The sequence below is a fragment of the Panthera onca genome, chromosome B3 (genome assembly GCF_046562875.1).
Source record: "Panthera onca isolate mPanOnc1 chromosome B3, mPanOnc1 haplotype 2, whole genome shotgun sequence".
Classification (NCBI taxonomy): Eukaryota; Metazoa; Chordata; class Mammalia; order Carnivora; family Felidae; genus Panthera; species Panthera onca.
In genome coordinates, this window is record NC_138344.1 from 49026437 (window position 1) to 49046634 (window position 20198).

Genomic DNA, 20198 nt, shown 5'->3' on the forward strand with positions numbered 1-20198 from the left:
AGATTAGTGGCTGCCAGGATATGGGGTTTCTTTTCAAAGTGATGAAAATGTGTTGGAACTAGATAGTGGTGATCAGTGACAACTTTGTCAATATACTAAAGACACGGAATTGTACACTATAAAATAGTGAACTTTATAATAATTCTATCTCAATAAAGCTGTCTTAAAAAAAAAAAAGAAAGAAAGAACAAGGATACAGCATCCAGAATAGCTGCAATTGAGATAGTTCATTCTTTCTGCCACAATCCATCTAGTTTGTTTTTTATGTGTAATAAAAAATACATAGCATGAAATTCATTATTTTTACAGGTTTTATGTGTACAATTCAGTGGCATTAAGTACATTCACACTGTTGTGTAACCATCACCATCCATTTTTCTCTAGAACTCTTTCCATTTAAATTTTGCCAGGCCCAGAGAGGTGAATTCAGTGGGGATATAGAGACTCTGCCCACATCCTTAAAATCTTTAAAGATGGCATTAATGTCTGCAGTTCTTTGCTTAAATTGCTTCTCATTTACTGTTTTAGCCAGGGAAAGCATATTCAGAGGCTTTCAGTTGGTTCTTTCTACAATAAGGATTTGGTAGGGACTGAATGTGACACCCCTGGCAAAATTCATATGTTGAAACCCTAATCCCCAGTGTGATGGTATTTGGAGGTGGGGCCTTTGGGAGGTAATTAGATTGTGCAGGTGGAGCCCTCATGAATGGGATTAGTGCCCTTATAAGAAGAGATACAGGAGAGATGATCACTTTTTTCACCATGTTAGGATTATAGCAAGAAGGTACAAACTGGAAAAGGGCCTTCTCACCAGACACTGAATCCATGAGCACCTTGATTTTGGACTCCCCAGCCTTCAGAACTGTAGGAAATATTTGTTGTTTAAGTCACCCATATTATGGTATCCTGTTACAACAGTCTAAGGCAGGGTTCCATAAGGTCAGTGATTATAGTGTATGGTCCTTTTAATGTATTGTTGAATTTAGTTTGCTAATATTTAATTGAGAATTTTTGTGTCTATATTCATCAGGGATATTGGCCTGTAATTTTCTTTTTTTGTGGCATTCTTAACTGGTTTTGGTATTAGAGCCTTGTAAAATGAGTTTAGAAGCATTCCCTCCTCTTAAGCGTTTTTGGAAAAGTTTGAGGATAGGTATCGAATCTTTGAATGTTTTGTAGAATTCACTGGTGAAGCATCTGGTCCTGAGCTTTTGTTTGTTGAGAGGTTTTTGATTACTGATTCAACCTTCTTACTGGTAATTTGTCTATCCCAATTTTCTATTTCTTCATTGATTCTGTCTTGGAAGATTATCTGTTTCTAAGAATGTATCCATGTCTTCTATGTTGTCCAGTTCATTGGCAAATAATTGTCCATAGAAGTCTCTTACGATCCTTTGTATTTCTCTAGTACCAGCTATAACCTCTCTTGCTAGTTTTACTAACTTGAGCCTTCTCTTTTTGGTAAGTCTAGCTAAAGGTTTGTCAAATTTGTTTATCCTTTCAAAGAACCAACTCTTAGTTTCATTGATTTTTAAATTTTATTTTTAGTTTCTATTTTATTTATGCTGTGATCTTTCTTATTTTTTTCTTTCTACTAACTTTGGGCTTTATTTATTCTTTCCTAGTTCTTTGAGATGTAAAGTTATTTTATTTGAGATTTTCCTTGTTTCTTGAGGTAAGCTTGTATCATTATGAACTTCACTATTAGAACATTTTTTGCTGCATCCCATGGATTGTGAATTGTTATAGTTACATTTTCATTTGTCTCAAGGTATTTTCTGATTTCCTCTTTGATTTTTTTTGTTGACCCATTGATTGTTCAGTAGAATGTTGTTTAATTTCTACATATTTGTGATTTTTTTTTTTTTTTTTTTTTTTAGTTTTCTGCTTGTAATTTTTTTTAGTTTCATGCCATTGTGATCAGAAAAGATGCTTGATAGGATTTCGGTCTTATTAAATCTATTGAGGCTTGTTTTGTGGCCTAACATGTGATCCATCCTGGAGAATGTTTCATGTGCACTTGAGAAGCATGAGTATTCTGCTGCTTTGGGATTAAATATTCTGTATTTAGCTATTAAGTCCATCTGGTCTAATGTGTGGTTTAGGCCAATGTTTCCTTATTGATGTTCTATCTGGATGATCTATCCATTGATGTAAGTAGGGTGTTAAAGCACACTACAATTATTGATGCAGACAATTTCTTCCTTTAGATCTGCTAATATTTGTTTTATATGTAGGTGCTCTTATGTTGGGTGCACAAATATAATTTTTATATCCTGGGTTGGGTTGACTGCTTTTTCAACAGGTAATGCCCTTTGTCTTTTATAGTCTTTGTTGTAAAGTCTGTTTTTTCTGGTATAAGTATAGTTACACCAATTTTCTCTTCATTTTTATTACATGGAATATTTATTTAATCTCTTCCCTTTCAGTCTAGGTGTGTCCTTACTTCTGCAGAGTTTCTTTTAAGCAGTATATAGATGAGTCTTGTTTTTTTAAGTCCACTCAGCTTCTCTGTGTCTTTTGATTAGAGAATTTACATTTAAAGTAATTTTTTTATATTTATTTTATTTTATTTTATTTTTAATGTTTATTTATTTCTGAGACAGAGACAGAGCATGAGTGGGGGAGGGGCAGAAAGGAAGGAAGACACAGAATCAGAAGCAGGCTCCAGGCTCTGAGCTGTCAGCACAGAGCCCGACGCAGGGCTCGAACTCACAAACCATGAGATCATGAACTGAGCTGAAGTTGGTTGCTCAACCGACTGAGCCACCCAGGTGCCCCAAAGTAATTTTTTAAATTTTAACTTGTTTTATTTATTTATTTTTTAAATTTACATCCAAATTAGTTAGCACATAGTGCAACAATGATTTCAGGAATAGATTCCTTAGTGCCCCTTACCCATTTAGCCCATCCCTCCTCCCACAACCCCTCCTGTAACCCTCAGTTTGTTCTCCATATTTACGAGTCTCTTTTGTTTTGTCTCCTTCCCTGTTTTTATATTATTTTTGCTTCCCTTCCCTTATGTTCATCTATTTTGTCTCTTAAAGTCCTCATATGAGTGAAGTCATATGATTTTTGTCTTTCTCTGACTAATTTCACTTAGCATAATACCCTCCAGTTCCATCCACGTGGTTGCAAATGGCAAGATTTCATTCTTTTTGATTGCTGAGTAATACTCCATGGTATATATATACCACATCTTCTTTATCCATTCATCCATCGATGGACATTTGGTCTCTTTCCATACTTTGGCTATTGTTGACAGTACTGCTATAAACATGGGGGTGCATGTGTCCCTTTGAAACAGCACACCTGTATCCCGTGGATAAATGCCTAGTAGTGCAATTGCTGGGTCGTCGGGTAGTTCTATTTTTAGTTTTTTGAGGAACCTCCATACTGTTTTCCAGAGTGGCTGCACCAGCCTGCATTCCCAACATTTAAAGTAATTATTGATAGGTATGTACTTATTGCCATTTTGTTAATTGCTTTCCAGCTGGTTTTGTATTTCCTGTTTGTTCCTTTTTTCTTCTTTCACTTTTTCTCTGTGCTTTAATGACTTTCTTTAGTGTTATGATTAGTTTTTTCCTTTCATTATCTTTTGTGTATCTATAATAGGTTTTTCCTTTATGCTTACCATGTGGTTCACATATAATAGCCTATATATATATATATATATATATATGTATATTTTAAGTCAATAGCAACTTAAATTTTTACATATTCTAAAGCCTCTACATTTCTAGTCCCCTACCATGTTTTATGTTGTTTTTATTAAAAAAATTTTTTTAAGGTTTATTTGTTTTGAGAAAAAGAGAGAGCAAGAGCAGGGAAGGGAGGGAAGGGGCAGAGAGAGAGAGGGAGAGAGAGAGGATCCCAAGCAGGCTCCATGCTGTCAGCATGGAGCCTGATGTGAAGCTTGATCTCACAAACTGAGAAATTATGACCTGAGCAGAAATCAAGAGTCAGATGCTTAACTGACTAAACTACCCAGGTGCCCCCCTCCCCCATGTTTTATGTTTTTGATGTCATATTTTATATCTTTTTATTTAGTGTATTTGTTAACTAGTTATTATAGTTATGTTTGTTACGTTTGTCTTTTAACCTTAATCCTAGCTTTATAAATGGTTTGTCTCCTGCTTTTACTATATATTTATTTGCCTTCAGTGAGATTTTTACTTTTATATTTTCTTGTTATTAGTGTGTTTTCTTTTCTGCCTAAAGATATCCCTTTAATATTTCTTGTAAAGTTGGTTTAGTGATGATGAGCTCCTTTAGCTTTTGCTTGCATGGAAAAATCTTTATCTCTCCAATTCTGAATGATAGATTTACTGGGTAGAATATTCTTGGTTGGAAGTTCTCTTTTCTTCAGCACTTTGAATATATCATGCCACTCCCTTCTGGCCTGCATAGTTTCTGCTGAAAAATCAGCCAGTAGTCTTAAGGGGTTCCCTTGTACATATTTTTTTTTTCTCTTGGTGCATTTAAGACTTTTTCTTTAACTTTTGACATTTTAATTATGATGTGTCTGGATGTGGATCTCTTTGGAGTTTTTTGTCCTTTTCTCTCTTCTCCTTTTGGGACTCCTACACTACTAATGTTATTCTGTTTGATGTTGTTCCGTAAGTCTCCTAATCTATCTTCTCTTTTTAAATTTCCATTTTCTTTTTGTGGCTCTGTTTGAGTGAGTTCCATTGCCTTGTCTTCTTGGTGACTGATCCATTTTTCTGCATCATCTAGCCTGCTGTTGAATCCCTATAGTGTATTTTTCAGTTCAGTTATGTTCTTCAGCTCTGTGACTTCTGTTTAGTTCTTTCTTATATTTTCTACCTCTTTGTTGAAGTTCTCACTGTATTCAACCATTCTTCTCCTGAGTTTGGAGAGCATCTTTATGCCTATTACTTTGAACTCTAGCAGGTAGATTACTTGTTTGCATCTCATTAAGGTCTTTTTCTGAGGTTTTGTCTTGTTCTTTTATTTGGAACATACTTTTACTGTTTCCTCTTTTTCCATGACTCTTCATGCTTGTTTCTGAGTATAATGCAAACTAGCTACCTGTCCCAGCCTTGAAGGAGGTATCTTACTTTGAAGGAGATAGGAGGTGAAACTTGTTTTTCAACCTTGCCCTAGATCTTATTTGTCTTTGGAATCTTTGTGATTGCCTAAGTAGACTGATTTATTCTTGAAGGGTTCCAGTTGTTGACGGTGTGCTAAGACCTGTGATCTCAGTCAGCACCTGGGTTCAGGCTGATTGGAAGCCAGATCCTTAGGCAGCAGCTTTTAACATATGTAAATATATATAGTCCTTTGGCACACAATTGTAGACCCTGCTGACCTCTAGGTCAGGCGATCTGGAGGGTTCTCTTGGGTAAGAGTCATAAAAATCAGGACTTCAGATGAGTGTATAAACTCCTTTCTGGGAAGTACCAGTAAGCTGTGATGAAGTCAAGGGAGGATGCAAAGACGGTGATTCCCTGCCTACATTCCCAGGTAGTGCCTCTGTGGTCTGTAGATATCTGACAAACCTAAAGCCTGTCCATCAGGTTAAAGCTACAGAACAAGTAAATAGGGCTTATCTGCAGGCAGTCAGGGGTTGTGTTTTGGTCAGTTTTCTACGTAATGCTCTTGGTATAGTACCTTGCCCTGAAATGTTTTTCTAGTTTTTACAATCCTGTGGTGCCCAGGAACATAAGCCATTTTGGCCACCAGATTAGCCCCTCTGGTCACCAGAGTCAGGTATTCCTCAGGTGCTCCCTGTGTGGAGTGTGTTTACCTGCAGGCTTTATCAAGGCTTGGGACAAGTGCTGGGAACAGGAAATGCCTGTAGCTTTAGTGAGTGGGGATTCTTTTATTTCTGGTTGATACTAGGGAGACCTGTTGCAGCAGCATCTTCAACTGTCAATCTCAACCCATAAAGGGCAACGACCATTGATCTTTTCAAAGATGTCAGGCCTCCTCACCAGTGCCTCCGTGAAAGGAGTATCATCAGGGCCATCCATGTAACAATCAGGTGGTGGTTTCTCCAGTCTCATCACAAATCAATTCCAATTCTAAGATCAGCAGGGCAGATAATGGGAGTAAAAGGGTGAGAGAGAAAGCCAAAAAAAATGGTAGATTTTTAAGTGGGCCACTAGACTTTATCCAAAGGGATATTCTAAAGGGACTTCTGAAAGTTTTTTTTTTTTAAACTATTGCAAAATAATGTCACACTTAGAGAAAAGTTACAAAAATAGTGCAAAAAATTTTCATCTACTTGTTACCCAGATTCCACAAATGTTAACATTTTATTACATTTGCTTTAATCTCTCTCCATATATGTGTATTACACATGAACACACACATTATTGTTTTTCTAAACCCTTTGAGAGTAAATTGCCCACATGATGCCATTTTACTACTAAATATTTCAGTGTGTACTTCCTAAAAACAAGGATATTGTCTTTCATAATTACAGTGTAATGATCAAGATCAGGAAATTAAGATTGATACAATATTATCTAATCTCAGATTTTATGCAAATTCTACCAAGTCCTTTTAGTGCTCTTTAGGTCAATAGACAATTTTTTTTTTTTTTCTTGTCTGGGAACTAATCCAAGATCACATTGGATTTGTTGGATCATATGGTCATTCTGTTTAACATTTTGAAGAACTGCCAAACTGCTTTCCAAAGTGACTATCGTTTTGCATCCCCACCAACAATGTATAAGGGTTTCAATTTCTCCACAGGCTACTAGCACTTGTAATTTTTCTTTTCTTTTTTTAAACAAAGTTATGGCCAACCTAGTAGATGTTAATGAGTATCTAATTCTGGTTTTGATTTTCATTTCCCTATTGACTAATGACATTGAACATCTTTTCCTGTGCTTGTTGACCATTTTTATATCTTCTTTGAAGAAATGTCTTCAAGTCCTTTGCCCAATTTTTAATTGGTTGTTTGTCTTTTCTATTTGTAACAGCTCTTTGTTATATTCTGATACTAAATTCTTATCAGATATATGATTTGCAAATATTTTCTCCCATTCTGTATATTGTATTTTCACTCTCTTGTGTCCTTTGCTAAACAAAATTTTAAATTTTTGATAAAGCCTACTTAACCCATTTTTCCTTTGCTGCTTATACTTTTCTTATTAGGTCTAAGAAGCCATTGCCAAATCCCAGGTAATGAAGATTTATGTCTATGTTTTCTCCTATGGGTCTTATAGTATTATGTTTATAATTTAGGTCTTTGATCTATTTTGAGTTAATTTTTATATATTATGTGAGGTAAGGGTCCAACTTTATTCTTTTGCATCTAAATATCCAGTTCTTCCAGCACTATTTGTTGAAGAGAGTGTTCTTACCTCATTGAATGATCTTGGCATTCTTGTTGAAAATCATTTGACCCCAGATTTATGGGTTCATTTCTGGATTCTCATGTCCATTCCATTCATTTATATGCTTATTCTTATGTTAGTACCACACTGTTTTGATTAGCAGCTTTGCATTAATTTTTGAAATCAGAAGGTGAGTCCATCAACTTTTTTTTTTTTTTTTTCTCCAAGATTGTTTTGGCTCTTTGAGGTGCTTTACAATTTAATGTGAATTTTAGGATCAACTTTTCCATTCCTGCAAAAATCATTCCTTTTGGGAAGGATTGTGTTGAATCTGTAACTTCTTTTGGGAGGTATTGTTATCTTTATAATATTATGTAATGATGAACGTGGAACATCTTTTCATTTATTTAGGTCTTCTTTAATTTCTTTTTGTAGTTTTCAGCGTATAAGCCCAGCACCTCCTTGGTTAAACTGATTCCTAAGTATTTTTTTTTTTTGATGCTACTTCACATAGGATTTTTTCTTAATTTCTTTTTTATATAGCTCATTGCCAATGTATAGGGGAAAAAAACTGATCCTGTATTCTGCATCTTTGCTTATTTCACTTATTAGCTCTAAGGTTTTATTTTTCCTGATATTTTAGATATAATCATGTGCCTTTTGCTTGTATTGCAAAAGGGTATTTAGAAATCAAAATCTGGGTGCTAAGTGTATTCACAACTCCTGTGATATAATTGCTTTTAGCATATCTTAGCAGACACTACTTGAAAGTACATACATACCTGCATATCAATATATAATCCTATTGCTGTCTAGGTCTATGTGTTAAAAAGCATGAGTTCTTACTGATACCTCTAATTTCAACCATATTAGTGATACTGGAAACTGAGATTCTGCATGTTTCAAGCAGCAGCCTGCATTGTCACAGAAGCCCCAGGGTGGGAATCAAGAAGTATCCTGTGACCAGTTCTGTGACTAGAGTAAGTGGTATAGAGAGGATTTTGATTTGATACACAAAATGTATTCAATATATTTAGTTTCTGTAATTAACTTTTTCTCTTTGTTTTCTTTTTACCTCTCTGGGCACTCTTAGACTTCTTTAACGGAGTGATCCTCTGGGTTTTGTACCAAGCCCCCTCTTTGCCCATGTAGTGCATTTTCTAGACTACCTCAATGACTTTCATGTCTTTGAGTACCCTTTGTGCAATTGCTTCAGTTCATGTCTTCTGTGCTTCAGATCAGCCTATTCAACTGCACACTGAACAGTTGCACTTGTATGTTCTCCTGATGCCGATATGTCAAAGTTAAAATGTCCTAAACTTGTTCATTATGGCCAAATTTACCCTTTTGCAACAGGGCTCTCTTCCTTTTGCTCAATGGTTCCTAGTTACTGAAACCAGAAATGGGCATTTCCATAGATTTCTCTCTCTCCCTCATCTACAATCAAGTCTTCTTGATTTATTCTCCTAAATATCTCAAATCTGTTTATTCATCTTCATCCTCATGATCACTGTCTTAAACCAGATTAGTGTTATCCCTTACTTGGATTTCAGCATGCTAATTGGCCTCTGAAACCCATTCTTAGCCTTATAGCCATTTAGAAAAATGAGTTCTAAGTTTTAGTCCTGGCTGTGCCACTTTCACCTGTATGATCTTGATCAGGTTGTTTCATTGCTTTAAGGCTCAGTTTCCTTATCTGTGATATAGAGACTGGAATAGTACTTATTTCAGAGGGCACTTGTGAGAAGTATATGAGGGGATATATGCAAAGTTCTTAGCATATTGGCTGATTCGTAGTAAATGCTCAGTAAATGTTAGCTATTATCATTATAATCATTCCAGCGTTATTAAAAATCCAGCCTCTGCTATTCCTCCAGTTTCTTCTCTGATTGATTCATTCTACTCAGTTTTTCAGCTTTTCTGAACTTCTTTCAGTTGCTCTAATATCTGATGCTCTCTTCTGCCTCCAGGTCTTTCCTCTGCTCTCTTTTCCTAAAATTCTCTTCTTTATCCTCCTACCTTATTTATCCTTCTTAATTTATGCAACAGTTTCTCTAGGGAATTTTGATTTGGTGTCACTTATTTGTGTCCCAATAACACTCTAACTTCCATTTTCAGGGATCTTGTCTCACCACACTGGAGTTAACCTGCTTACTTGTTGGTCTACCAAGCCACTGAGTGTAGGGACCAATTTACCTTGTTCGCTATTGCATCTCCAATTCCTAACCTGGATTTATTCAGTGAATGAAAAGATAGTGAATGGGCCACATTACCATTGTCTGTTTTTTTGATCTCCTGCTAGGTAAACTCCTGGTCACAGCTCTGCTTGGCTTCAGGAGTGGGGAGGATTGAAAGGGAAAACTCTCCTTGTATCATATCAGCCATTAGCAGTTGCTGCATTGATGGTCCTCCAATTATTAGCTGATCAGTAACTCCCAGGACTGTTCCTTTACACATGAACACGGGGCTACTTTTCTTGTCTTAGCCTCCGGAATTACTAGTATGATGGCCTTTCTTACCTGGGGAACGTCCTTTGACACTATCACCCTATGATGAAATCTGTTATCTCTAACTTTGAGATTACTCTGCTAAATTTGCCTAGAAATATTAGATTGGATGCATATTCAATATTTCACAATTCCATATGGTTTGTCCTGTAAGCGATTTTGTCCATTGGACACATACCTGAGAAGCTAATTATATTGCAGTGCAGTCTGTGAATAGCTACAGACTGGAAGCATGATGGGGTTGGGCAGGTGGGCCTGGAATGGCTTGAACTTGTGGTGGAAGTAGACCCAGATCAGTGAGATGGAACAGAAGGTAAAAGAAGCTTGATTAGGGTTTTCAATCATTTGGTTCTGCTTAGAAGTGGAATTATTTGGTTCCGAGGTGCTGTGCCTGAAGAGCCCACGGAGGCAAGCCCAAAGGCCACTGTCCATACCCCGAGGCCACTGAAGGAGAAATTTGGCTGCCTCTGAGTGGTAGTCTGGTGGGGAACCGGCTTCACAGCTGCAGGTTCCAAGCAGGGGCACATAAACCCGTCCGCGCTGAAATAAGGAAGCCGCTGGGGGGCAGCAAAGGCTCGCAGATTTCTCCTCACGCTGCTATTCTTTATTGTGCTGTAGTTTGCCTTTTTTTTTTTTTTTTTTTTTTTTATAACGAATTGCTCTCTCTTAAAATTTAGGGTGATTTTATAATCCGAACGAGACTGTATGAACAGAGACCTCGTTTGTCATTTCCTCTCAGGAATATATTTTTTCCTGCCAGAGTTTACTTTTTCTCTATCGCGTCATTTCCAAGAATCCCAGAGCTTTCCCTTGCCCCAGGAAGGCCAGGTCCAGGCCGATCCGAGTGAGGAGCTGGCGAGGCGGGATGGACAGTGGCAGAGCCGGACGTTCGGCGCAGATCCCGCCCCGGGGAGCCGGACCTGGGAGCATCTGGAGCAGGAGCATACCGGGCCTCGGGAACCCCGCCTCGGGCCGATTTTGCAGCTGCTCCGCACCCCCCAGGCTACTACGGTGGAGACACTGATATGATGCCCTGGAAAACACCTTTAAGAACATGGCTTTGGTGGGGGAGGAGATTTGGCGAGAGTCACCAAAGCACACCTCGCAGCTCGCGGGCCCCAGAGAAGTTTGTAAATGTGACCCCTGTGTCTCAATACGAAAACAACTTTCTAAGGTTTCACACTTTCCAGGAAAGGGTGGTGGAGACCTGATATGGGCCAAAGGAAGCGTGCGGGGGCCTTTTCGTGGCTCACGAGAGGAGTCAGGCGTAGGTGCGGCAGGTGCTGCGGGCCTGGGAGCGGCGTGCGAGGAGGAGCCCGCAAAGCGCCCTCGCGGGGTCGGGCGGGAGTGCTCCCTGAGGTGACAAGAGGAAGCGGGAGGTGGAGGGTGGAGAGGAGGTCCCGCCCCCACCTCGCTCTCCTCTACGGGAAGTGATGTGGGGCCAGACGGAAAATACCCGCCGAGAACCCAAAAAGGGCCGGCAACGGGTGGACGCGGAGCGCGCGCAAGAGGAGCTGCGTGGGGACAGTGAGGTTGAGCCAGGTGAGCAGGGCGGCTGCGGGAGGTCTGGGAGGCGCTGCTCGGTCCCCGGCGTCCGAGGGGTTCCGATTCAACCCGGAGGGCAGAGCGTGGTAGCCGGCGAGTGGCTGGGTTGGCCCTGGGGCTGGCATTGAAGGCTGCGATTCCTCGTCTCCCTTCTGGGGGTCAGCCTGCCGGAAAAGTTGCTTTGCTTCTCGCAGGCGCGCGGCACAGACCCTACGTTGACAACCGCCGGGGGTGGGGGACAGCTTGGGCGACGTGCTGCCTAGGTGCAGTTACAGGTTGGCACGGGGCTGAAGTCACCTCCGGGTGGCACCCGGCGCGAGCGTCCCCGTCAGTGTCGAAGGAAACTTCTGGCAGGAGAGGAGTAAAGTCCGAGACCTGCTGCACTGCCCATAGTTCTTCCTCCCTCCTGTTGTTTTCAGTTTGATTACTTAACGTCTTTACACCCTTGTTGGTGAGGGTCTGGGCAGCAAACTGGCTGGGTGCTAGAAGGTTCTCCTGTCAGTCAGACCAAAAACCCTACCTGGTGACAGGCCCTTGGGTCTTGACTGGAGGTAGGACTGAAGGACAGGTTTTGGTAACTATTGCCAAATCCTTATCTCTCTCCCAGTAGATCACCAATTAAGCAAAGTCAGGCCTGAAATGAAGGAAACCTTGTGAGCCCTTAACTTCATCTTCCCGGCCTTTTGGCTCCTGCTGGCCACATGGCCTCAGAATGTTCTGCCTTGGGTTTTCTTCCTTATCTCTTTGGGCTAACAGCTGTTTTTTATGACTCCATGGATTTTCACTTTATGTTTGGCTCATCGCTCAGAGTTGGGGAAGGGGGAGTAGTGTTACGCTATATGATTTCTGTAATTATTGCTGATTTAATTTGTTGGTAGTCCATTGTTGCTATCCCCTTCACTGTTTTCTGCCTTCTTAAAAACTTGCTTTAGAGGGAAAACAGTCTGGAAAACTGTTCTGCAGATGATTAGAACTTAAGAAAGGTTAATAAAATGCTGAAAGAACTGGACTGAAGATCATTCTTTCTGTTAGTTTTCACCTACTTTCTAACTTTCCTTCCTTCCTTCTTCCTCTTTCTTTCTTTCTCTCTTTCTTTCTTTCTTTCTTTCTTTCTTTCTTTCTTTCTTCTTCCCTTTCTTTCTTAAATTACATGGCTTGCCTTGACTTTTAATTTTGATGAAGTATAATTAATTTTCTCTTTTGTTGTTTGTGCTTTTAGTGTCAAATCTAAGAAAGAACTTCCGAATCTAAGGTCATGAAGATTTATGCCTGTGTTTTTTTTCTAAGAGTTTTATAGCTTTAGCTCTTATATTTCAATCTTTGATTCATTTTAAGTTTATTTTTGTGTATGGTGTGAGGCAGGGGTCTAATTTAATCCTTTTGCATGTGGATATCCAATTCTCCCGTCACAATTTGTTGAAAATATTATTTTTTTCCCCCTTTGAGTGGTCTTGGCACTTCTATTGACAATCAGTTGGCTGTTCATATGGGGGTTTATTTCTAGAGTCTTAATTCTATTCCATTGATCTATTTGTCTATCCTTATGCTAGTATCATACTATCTTTATTATTGTAGTTATGTGGTAGGTTTTGAGGTTGGGAAGTGTGAGGTCCTCCCACTTTGTTCTTCTTTTTTTGAAATTGTTCTGTCTGTCCTGGGTCTCTTGAATTTTCATATGAATTTTAAGATCAGCTTCTCAATATCGGTATCTTTGGTTTTAGAACAGATTTTAAGGGTTTTGAAGTGCGCCACAATCTCTAGGAACCAGACTCTTGATTTCCCCCTCCCAAATCTGCTTCCACTTGGTCTTTCCCATCTCAGTCAATGGCAACTTTACTCTTCTAGATTCTCACACTAAATATTCTGGAGTCACCTGATTCCTTTCTTTTTCTCATTCCCACCTCTAATCCTTCAGTAAATCTCACTGGTTCTACTTTGAGAAAATGTAATATATATGGGATAAAAACCATTTCTCACCATTTCCACTGCTTCTACCAAGATCCTATCATTTCTGTCACCTGGATTACTGCAAAAGCCTCCTGCAGGGCCACCCTGCTTTCACCTTCACCACTCTACAGTCAACATAGCAGCCAGAGTTCATTATGCCACTCACTCCTCTGTTCACAACTGTCCAGTGGCTTTTTTTTTTTTTTTTTTTTTATCTCAGAAGAAAAAAATCCTCATCATGGTCTGCAAGCCTCTGATGTGGTGTGTGGCTTCATCTTCCATTATCCTCCTCTTTGCTTGTTCTGCTTCACCCACACCTTAAGACCTTTGCATTTGCTCTTTCCTCTGCCTGGAATGTTCTTCCTTCAGATGTCTGCATGGCTTTCTCACTCATTTAATCCAAGTCAAAGATCATTTCTTTAGAAAGGCTTTCCTGAACCATCCCATCTAAAATAGCATCCTTCACCCCACCTATCGTTTTTTGCCCCCTAAGAAAACCTTAGTTTTCTTTTCTTTAGAGTATCTATAGCACTGTCATTACACACACACACACACACACACACACACACAACTGTTGTTTCCCACTGTTAGAATAGGCTTCATGAAGATCATGAATTTGTCTTGTTCTATGGTGTGCATAGCACCTAGAATGGTTTTTTGGCACATATTAAGCTGTGAAAAAATATGTGTTGAAAGGATGAAAAGGGAATGAGAGACTGAGAAATGGAGATCATTCTACTGTTGCTTCCTCTCTGTTCCTTCACACTTCACCTAAGAGAAGCAATGTCTGTAGTTACTTGAACATCTCCTATGTCTCCCCTATTCTATCCTCCTATTCCCCCCAAGAGAATAGCTTTGGATTCTTATCACAGTGGCAGTGGGGAGCCCTCTTCTCTGTAGCTGGGCAGACTGTGTGGAGGCATTCAGTACCTGTCTCCAGGGATACCATTTCTTGTGCTGAATTCAAATTCAAGAAAATGGAATTCATTTCTTGATGAATATTTTGCACTATAGTGAATTAATCCTTCTCTGGCTTCTAACTGAAATTGCAATTCTGAGACACATTTTGGCATTTAATTACCTAACTACTTTAGACTGGAAACTGTTTATGTATATGTTGTCATACACGTCTTATGGCTAGATTGTAATATCCTGGAGGCAGAGCATGACTTCGGCTTACTTTTTGAGTCTTATACTGCAAGGTATCTTAGATAAAAGAAATGTTCAATAATAAACTCTTGCTGAATGTACCAGTAAGTTAATGAATAAACCTGGATTTATTTTTATCGTTGGAAACTTCTAGTCCATACATTTAATTTTTTAGCCAATAGCTATAAATATCTTGTTCTAGTTCATCTTATCCTGCTGCTTCTGATAGAGCAATATTGGCTGCAGTTGAACAGGGTTTCCTGCTGCCATTTCTCAGTGAGAATTAAAGTACTTCGCCTAGAGAGTATGATAATTAATCTTATAAGTTATTTAAAAATTGAATCAACCTTCAATTGTTTAAACTATATCTATATTTGCAAAATATGGAAAAGGATTATTTTTACATATACATGGGATATATATAAATATATTTTCCCTAATAAATTATGTTTGAAACCTCCCCCCAAAATAAGACAGAGGTTGCATATTTCAAGTCTGAGCCCCTAACTAGATGGGGGGAATCCTCTCACAATGTAAACATACATCAAATAAGCATGAAGTACACTTTAAATGTCTTGGAATTTTATATGTCAATTATACCTCAATAAAGCTAAATTAAAAACAAATGTGAACTCCTAGGAAGCAAGATTGTGTTGCCATTATTAAAACAAGATTGCCTTCTGAAGAGAGTAATTTTTCCCTTTCACTGATTTCGCTTTTTATGCCTTGTGCAGTTTTTGCTTGGATCACATTTATTCTTCTGCCTCTTGATGAGGAAGTTTAAGTTTATGATCTGGTTTCCCTTGAGCTGATTACCTTGGGAGCAGACCTGAGCACTGAATTGGAGGAAGAGATAAAGGCTTTGTAATTAACTTTATGTCCAGAGAGGGAGATATGTGGAGCAGTGAGCATCCAGCTTGTTTGGCCTCCTGTCTTGTCATGCAGCACAGAAGGCACACCACATTCTCTTCTTGTATTATTGAGGTCTACTAACACTCATATTTTATTTACTGTTAACTAAAATTTGATGCCTTGCTTACTCAAAAAGAAAGTTGAAAGTTATTTCTCCTTTTATTTATTTTTGTCTCTATGTGTGTTACTCTTTAAAAAAATTTTTTTAAATAAAAAAGTGTTTGGCATGGAACCCTACATGGGGCTTGAGCCCCTGACCCTGAGATCAAGGCCTGAGCTAAGATCAAGAATCAGCTGTTTAACCAACTGAGCCACCCAGGCACCCCTCCTTATGTGTTATTCTTGAGAAGTCCTCCCATTTAGTGCCTCAGACACCTCAGAAGTACTCACATATATGGAATCAGACTTTTGTTTCTTAAAATTGAACTTTTGATGTGGGGTTGGAGGTAGGGTGCTAGATTTAGCAAGTAAAAAAAAAAAAGAAATTTGCATCTTGAATAAACAATGAATAGTTTCTTACTATAAGTATGTTGCATAAATACTTATACTAAAAAACTTGTTTTTTTTTTTTTAATGTTTTCATTTATTTTTGAGACAGAGAGAGACAGAGCATGAATAGCAGAGGGGCAGAGAGAGAGGGAAACACAGAATCCGAAGCAGGCTCCAGGCTCTGAGCTGTCAGCACAGAGCCTGATGCAGGGCTCGAACTCCCAGACTGTGAGATCATGACCTGAGCTGAAGTCAGACGCTCAACTGACTGAGCCACCCAGGTGCCCCCCAAAAACTTGTTTTTATGAAATGCAAATTTAACTGGGTATCTTGTATTTAATCTGGTAACTCTAGTCTGGTAAACCCATGTTTATGTGTAGGAAATGCATTGATCATGATAATGTCCAAACAATGACTGAGCTATGGCTCGTTCTGGTGACCATACATGTGTTTATCTTAAAGACAGAGAGGGGGTGCCTGGCTGGCTCAGTCGGTGGAGTGTGTGACTATTGATCTCAGAGTTGTGGGTTTGAGCCCCAAGTTGGGTGTAGATTACTTAAAAAAATAAAATCTTTAAGGACAGAGAGGACTCATAAACTCAAGGAGTATAAGAAATGGAAGGAAGTTGAAGAAGATTGAGTTTTACTTTAGTCTTTTGTAATTAAGGAAATTCATATCCGCAGACATTAAGTGACTTTGTAAGATCACAGAGTTACTGGCAGAGTCAGGACTGAAATTCCAGGCACAGTGGTTGGTCTACTGCATAATGTCTTCCATAAGATATCTGTTACTTTGTAAGTTTCTTTCTTTCCTTTTCTTTTCTTTCTTTCTTTCTTTCTTTCTTTCTTTCTTTCTTCTTTCTAGATTTTCAAGTTGACCCTTAATCACTTTTTTTTTTTAATTCCAGTATAGTTAACATACAGTGTTATATTAGTTTCAGGTGCACGATTTAGTGATTCAACAATTCCCACCCTTAATCACTTGTGTTGTCACTCTCCCATGATCACTCCCTTATCATGCTGTCCCTTCCAGTCCCCAGATCCAAATGTGGCAGGCACATGAGACACCCTTGTCTTTTCTCTGAGATCCATATGACTGTTGAAAGCCACCATTTGGTTGTATTCCCTGTGACAATGCCAGAAAGCTTGTCATTCAATGTATTTTTATTCCTTTTGAGGTCTTGTTAATATTTTTGTCCCTTAAAATTTTTTATTATAAGATATTTTGATGCTTTTTAAAGTCCACAACAACCAAGTGTTGTCTTACTGACAACCTGCTTGCTTTGTGGCCTACTCCTATGAAACCTCTCACCCCCTGGCCTTGTGGCAGAACAAATATGGAAGATACATGGTAAGGACAAATGTATTAGATAGATAGAGGTGACTTACCCTTTAGAGATGTGTTGTTGTAAAACACTGGGTTATTTTTTTATTATTTAAAACTTATGTGTACCTATTTAAGAAAGCAGCTTTGAAAATGAACATGCTTCCTCTGCCACTAGAATGCCATATTTCAGAGCCACTAATCTTGTTTTTTCATGGGTTAATTGATTAATTCATATAAAGCCTTACCAGCTGCCAGGTCAAAGCATAATAATAAAATTGGTTGCCAAGAGACTGAAAAATCTGTTCATTTTTATTAACTGCAGTTCATCCATCCTACCCTGATCCCACCACATGGTTGGCTGGTCAAATCTTATCTGGGTATGACTGGTTACTTATCTCCTGTGTATTTGTATCATTAAGAACAAAGACAGGGTCTCAGCTAACTAAACTTTATGATAAGGCATTTTTATTCTTGTTATACTAGCCCTAATATGGGGAGGAATAAGACATATAGAAATAGGTCATGACTTAAATGTTGTTTTGAGATACCCAAGAATTTAATTTTTTTTATTAAAAAAAATTTTTTTTTGAATGTTTTATTATTTATTTTTGAGAGAGAGACAGAGACAGAGAGACAGAGTGAGAGCGGGAGAGGGGCAGAGAGAGAGAGGGAGGCAGAATCCAAAGCAGGCTTCAGGCTCTGAGCTGTCAGTACAGAGCCTGATGTGGGGCTCAAACTCACAAGCTGTGAGATCATGACCTGAGCAGAAGTTGAATGCTTAGTCGACTGAGCCACCCAAGCGCCCCTTAGATACCCAAGAATTTTAAAATTTAATCTATGGTGGTGATCAGGATTTCTTTGTTTCTTAAAATGTGATTAATTTTCATAATGAATCTCACTACTACAAGGGAATGACTCCAAGAATGAGTAAAAAGGTCTAGCAGCCTTTGAAAAGATAAGGCATTGTTCCAGTCAGTTACTAGAGACCAAATGTGGCCAAACAAGCTACTGGCTGTTCCTGACTAGGCTTCCATTGTCAGGGGCAAGGTCAAGTCTCCATCGCCCTGCTCTGCTTAGGCACAGAAAGCGATGAAGTGGGTTTTGGTGCTTCTTCAGGGAGTGACTCATACCTGTGTTCTGGAACTCCTGTGTGAATGTGGAGGAGCCAACATAGCTGGGAACTAATAGGCTGGGTTTTAGTCTCTAATATGGCTGACAATTTACTATGTGATATTGCACCAGGAGTTCTCAGGGCTGATTTGACCCCCTCCTCCCCTGAGGACTCTTGACAATGTCTAGAGATAGTTTTGGTTGTCAGAGCTGGGGGGTTACTACTGGCATTTAATGGATAGAGGCACAGGACAGCCCCTCAGGACAAAGGATTGTCCTGCCCAAAATGTTCATGGTGCCAAGGCTGAGAAGCCCTGCCTTAGACAAATCACTGAATCTCCCTGGCCTGCAGTTTCCTGACTGACATGTTCTCTCCATCACGTAAAGTTAACTAAGCATGACTCCACCATTGTTGTATTTGTCACCTCTCCCTTACCCTGATTCTAAGTCATTAAATGTGGAATAGGGCCCAGGTATTGATACTGTTTTTAAGTCCCCACAAAGGATTCTGATGTGCAGTTGGACTGAGAAACCACTGCCCTCAGGGATCACATGGGAGGAGATCCTTGTAGAAGTACCAGGTGGACCGTTTGAGAGGAATGGACCCTGTGGGGACAGCTGTCAGTAGCAAGTCTGCCACATGACTCAGCATAGGTGGAAGCCTGCTAGAAACCCACAGCATTGTGACTGAAGTCTTGGCCTCTAAATTCCTCAGAGACCTGTGCTCTTGCACCTATGCATGATGAGCTCTCAGCTGACTGAGAGTGTCTGCTCCCCAAATTTCCAGCCGGTAACCATACCCTTGTTTCAGATTTGCCTGGGACATTAGGGTTTTCTAAGGAAAGTGTAAGAGTGGACAGTGTCTTCATTAACACCTTCATTAACTGTAGCTTCTCTGAAAGGTTAAAAGTCAACAACAGAAACTCCCTACCCTGAGTCATCAGCCCATTTTGCCACCCAGGTAAGGACACCACATTTATTAAACTTACAGCATCACGTAATTCAAGGGCTGGTAAGCACTCTAGAAACCCGCTAACCTCAGAGATTCAGAAGAGGTTCAGATTGATGACAGAGAAGGTTCTAGAAGACAGGCCTGTCAGCTGTTTCTCCACTGTGTTCTTTCCATGTCCCTATGGTAATCATTCTTGATTGTAACCAGGTGTAAGATGGGCAAGACAAAATTGTGTTGTTTTGTTGTTTAAACGAAATGACTTTCCGATAGAATTTTAACAACCAGTGTCTTTCCTTGACTGTTCTGAAATATCACAGGAAGTGAAACAAGTATATTATGATTTTTTTAAGTTTATTTATTTATTTTGAGAGAGCAAGAGAGAGCACGAGCATGGGAGGGCCAGAGAGAGAGGGAGAGAGAGAGAATCCTAAGCAGGCTCTGCACTTTCAGCATGGAGCCCAATGCAGGGCTTGAACCCACGAATGTAAGATCATGACCTGAGCTGAAACCAAGAGTTGGACGTTTAACTGAGTGAGCCACCCAGGTATATTATGATTTTAACTTAAGTTAAAGCTGTCCAGAAACATATGAGTGCCTGCTATGGGTATGTGCCAGCTGTGAGTTAAAGGCCACCATCATTTCTTCTGTATATGGCTGCTTTTCTGGTCCCATTCTTGCCCCCCACTCCCTGCTCCTGCCACAGACCATTCCTTGCAAAAAGCTGGTGATCTTTAAAAATCTAAATCAGATCATATCTTCCTTCTCTTTTAAATTTCCCTGCTATTTGCTACTGCGGTTGGTATAAGGTTCAAATGTTCTGACCATGGTCTGTAGAGGTCTCCATGATCTGGGCCCTGCTGGACTCCATGACCTCAGCTCATCCCTATGCCTTCATCTTTCAGCCTCATCTTCCTTTCTGTTCCTTGGAAATGCCAAGCACATTCCTTCTTC

At 39.4% G+C, this 20198-nt stretch overlaps 1 protein-coding gene across 3 annotated transcripts in view; it reads left to right on the forward strand.

Moving 5' to 3' along the window:
* The first annotated feature begins 11247 nt into the window (after positions 1 to 11247).
* RAB27A (RAB27A, member RAS oncogene family) overlaps positions 11248 to 20198 on the forward strand; it is a 74953-nt gene continuing 66002 nt past the window's right edge. Inside the window, exon 1 of one of the 3 annotated variants that reach the window (XM_078448629.2) lies at positions 11248 to 11359. The gene's annotated coding sequence lies outside the window, so the exon portion shown is untranslated. The remainder of the gene's footprint in view (positions 11360 to 20198) is intronic. The other 2 variants (XM_060618469.3, XM_060618473.3) reach the window with 2 other exon arrangements.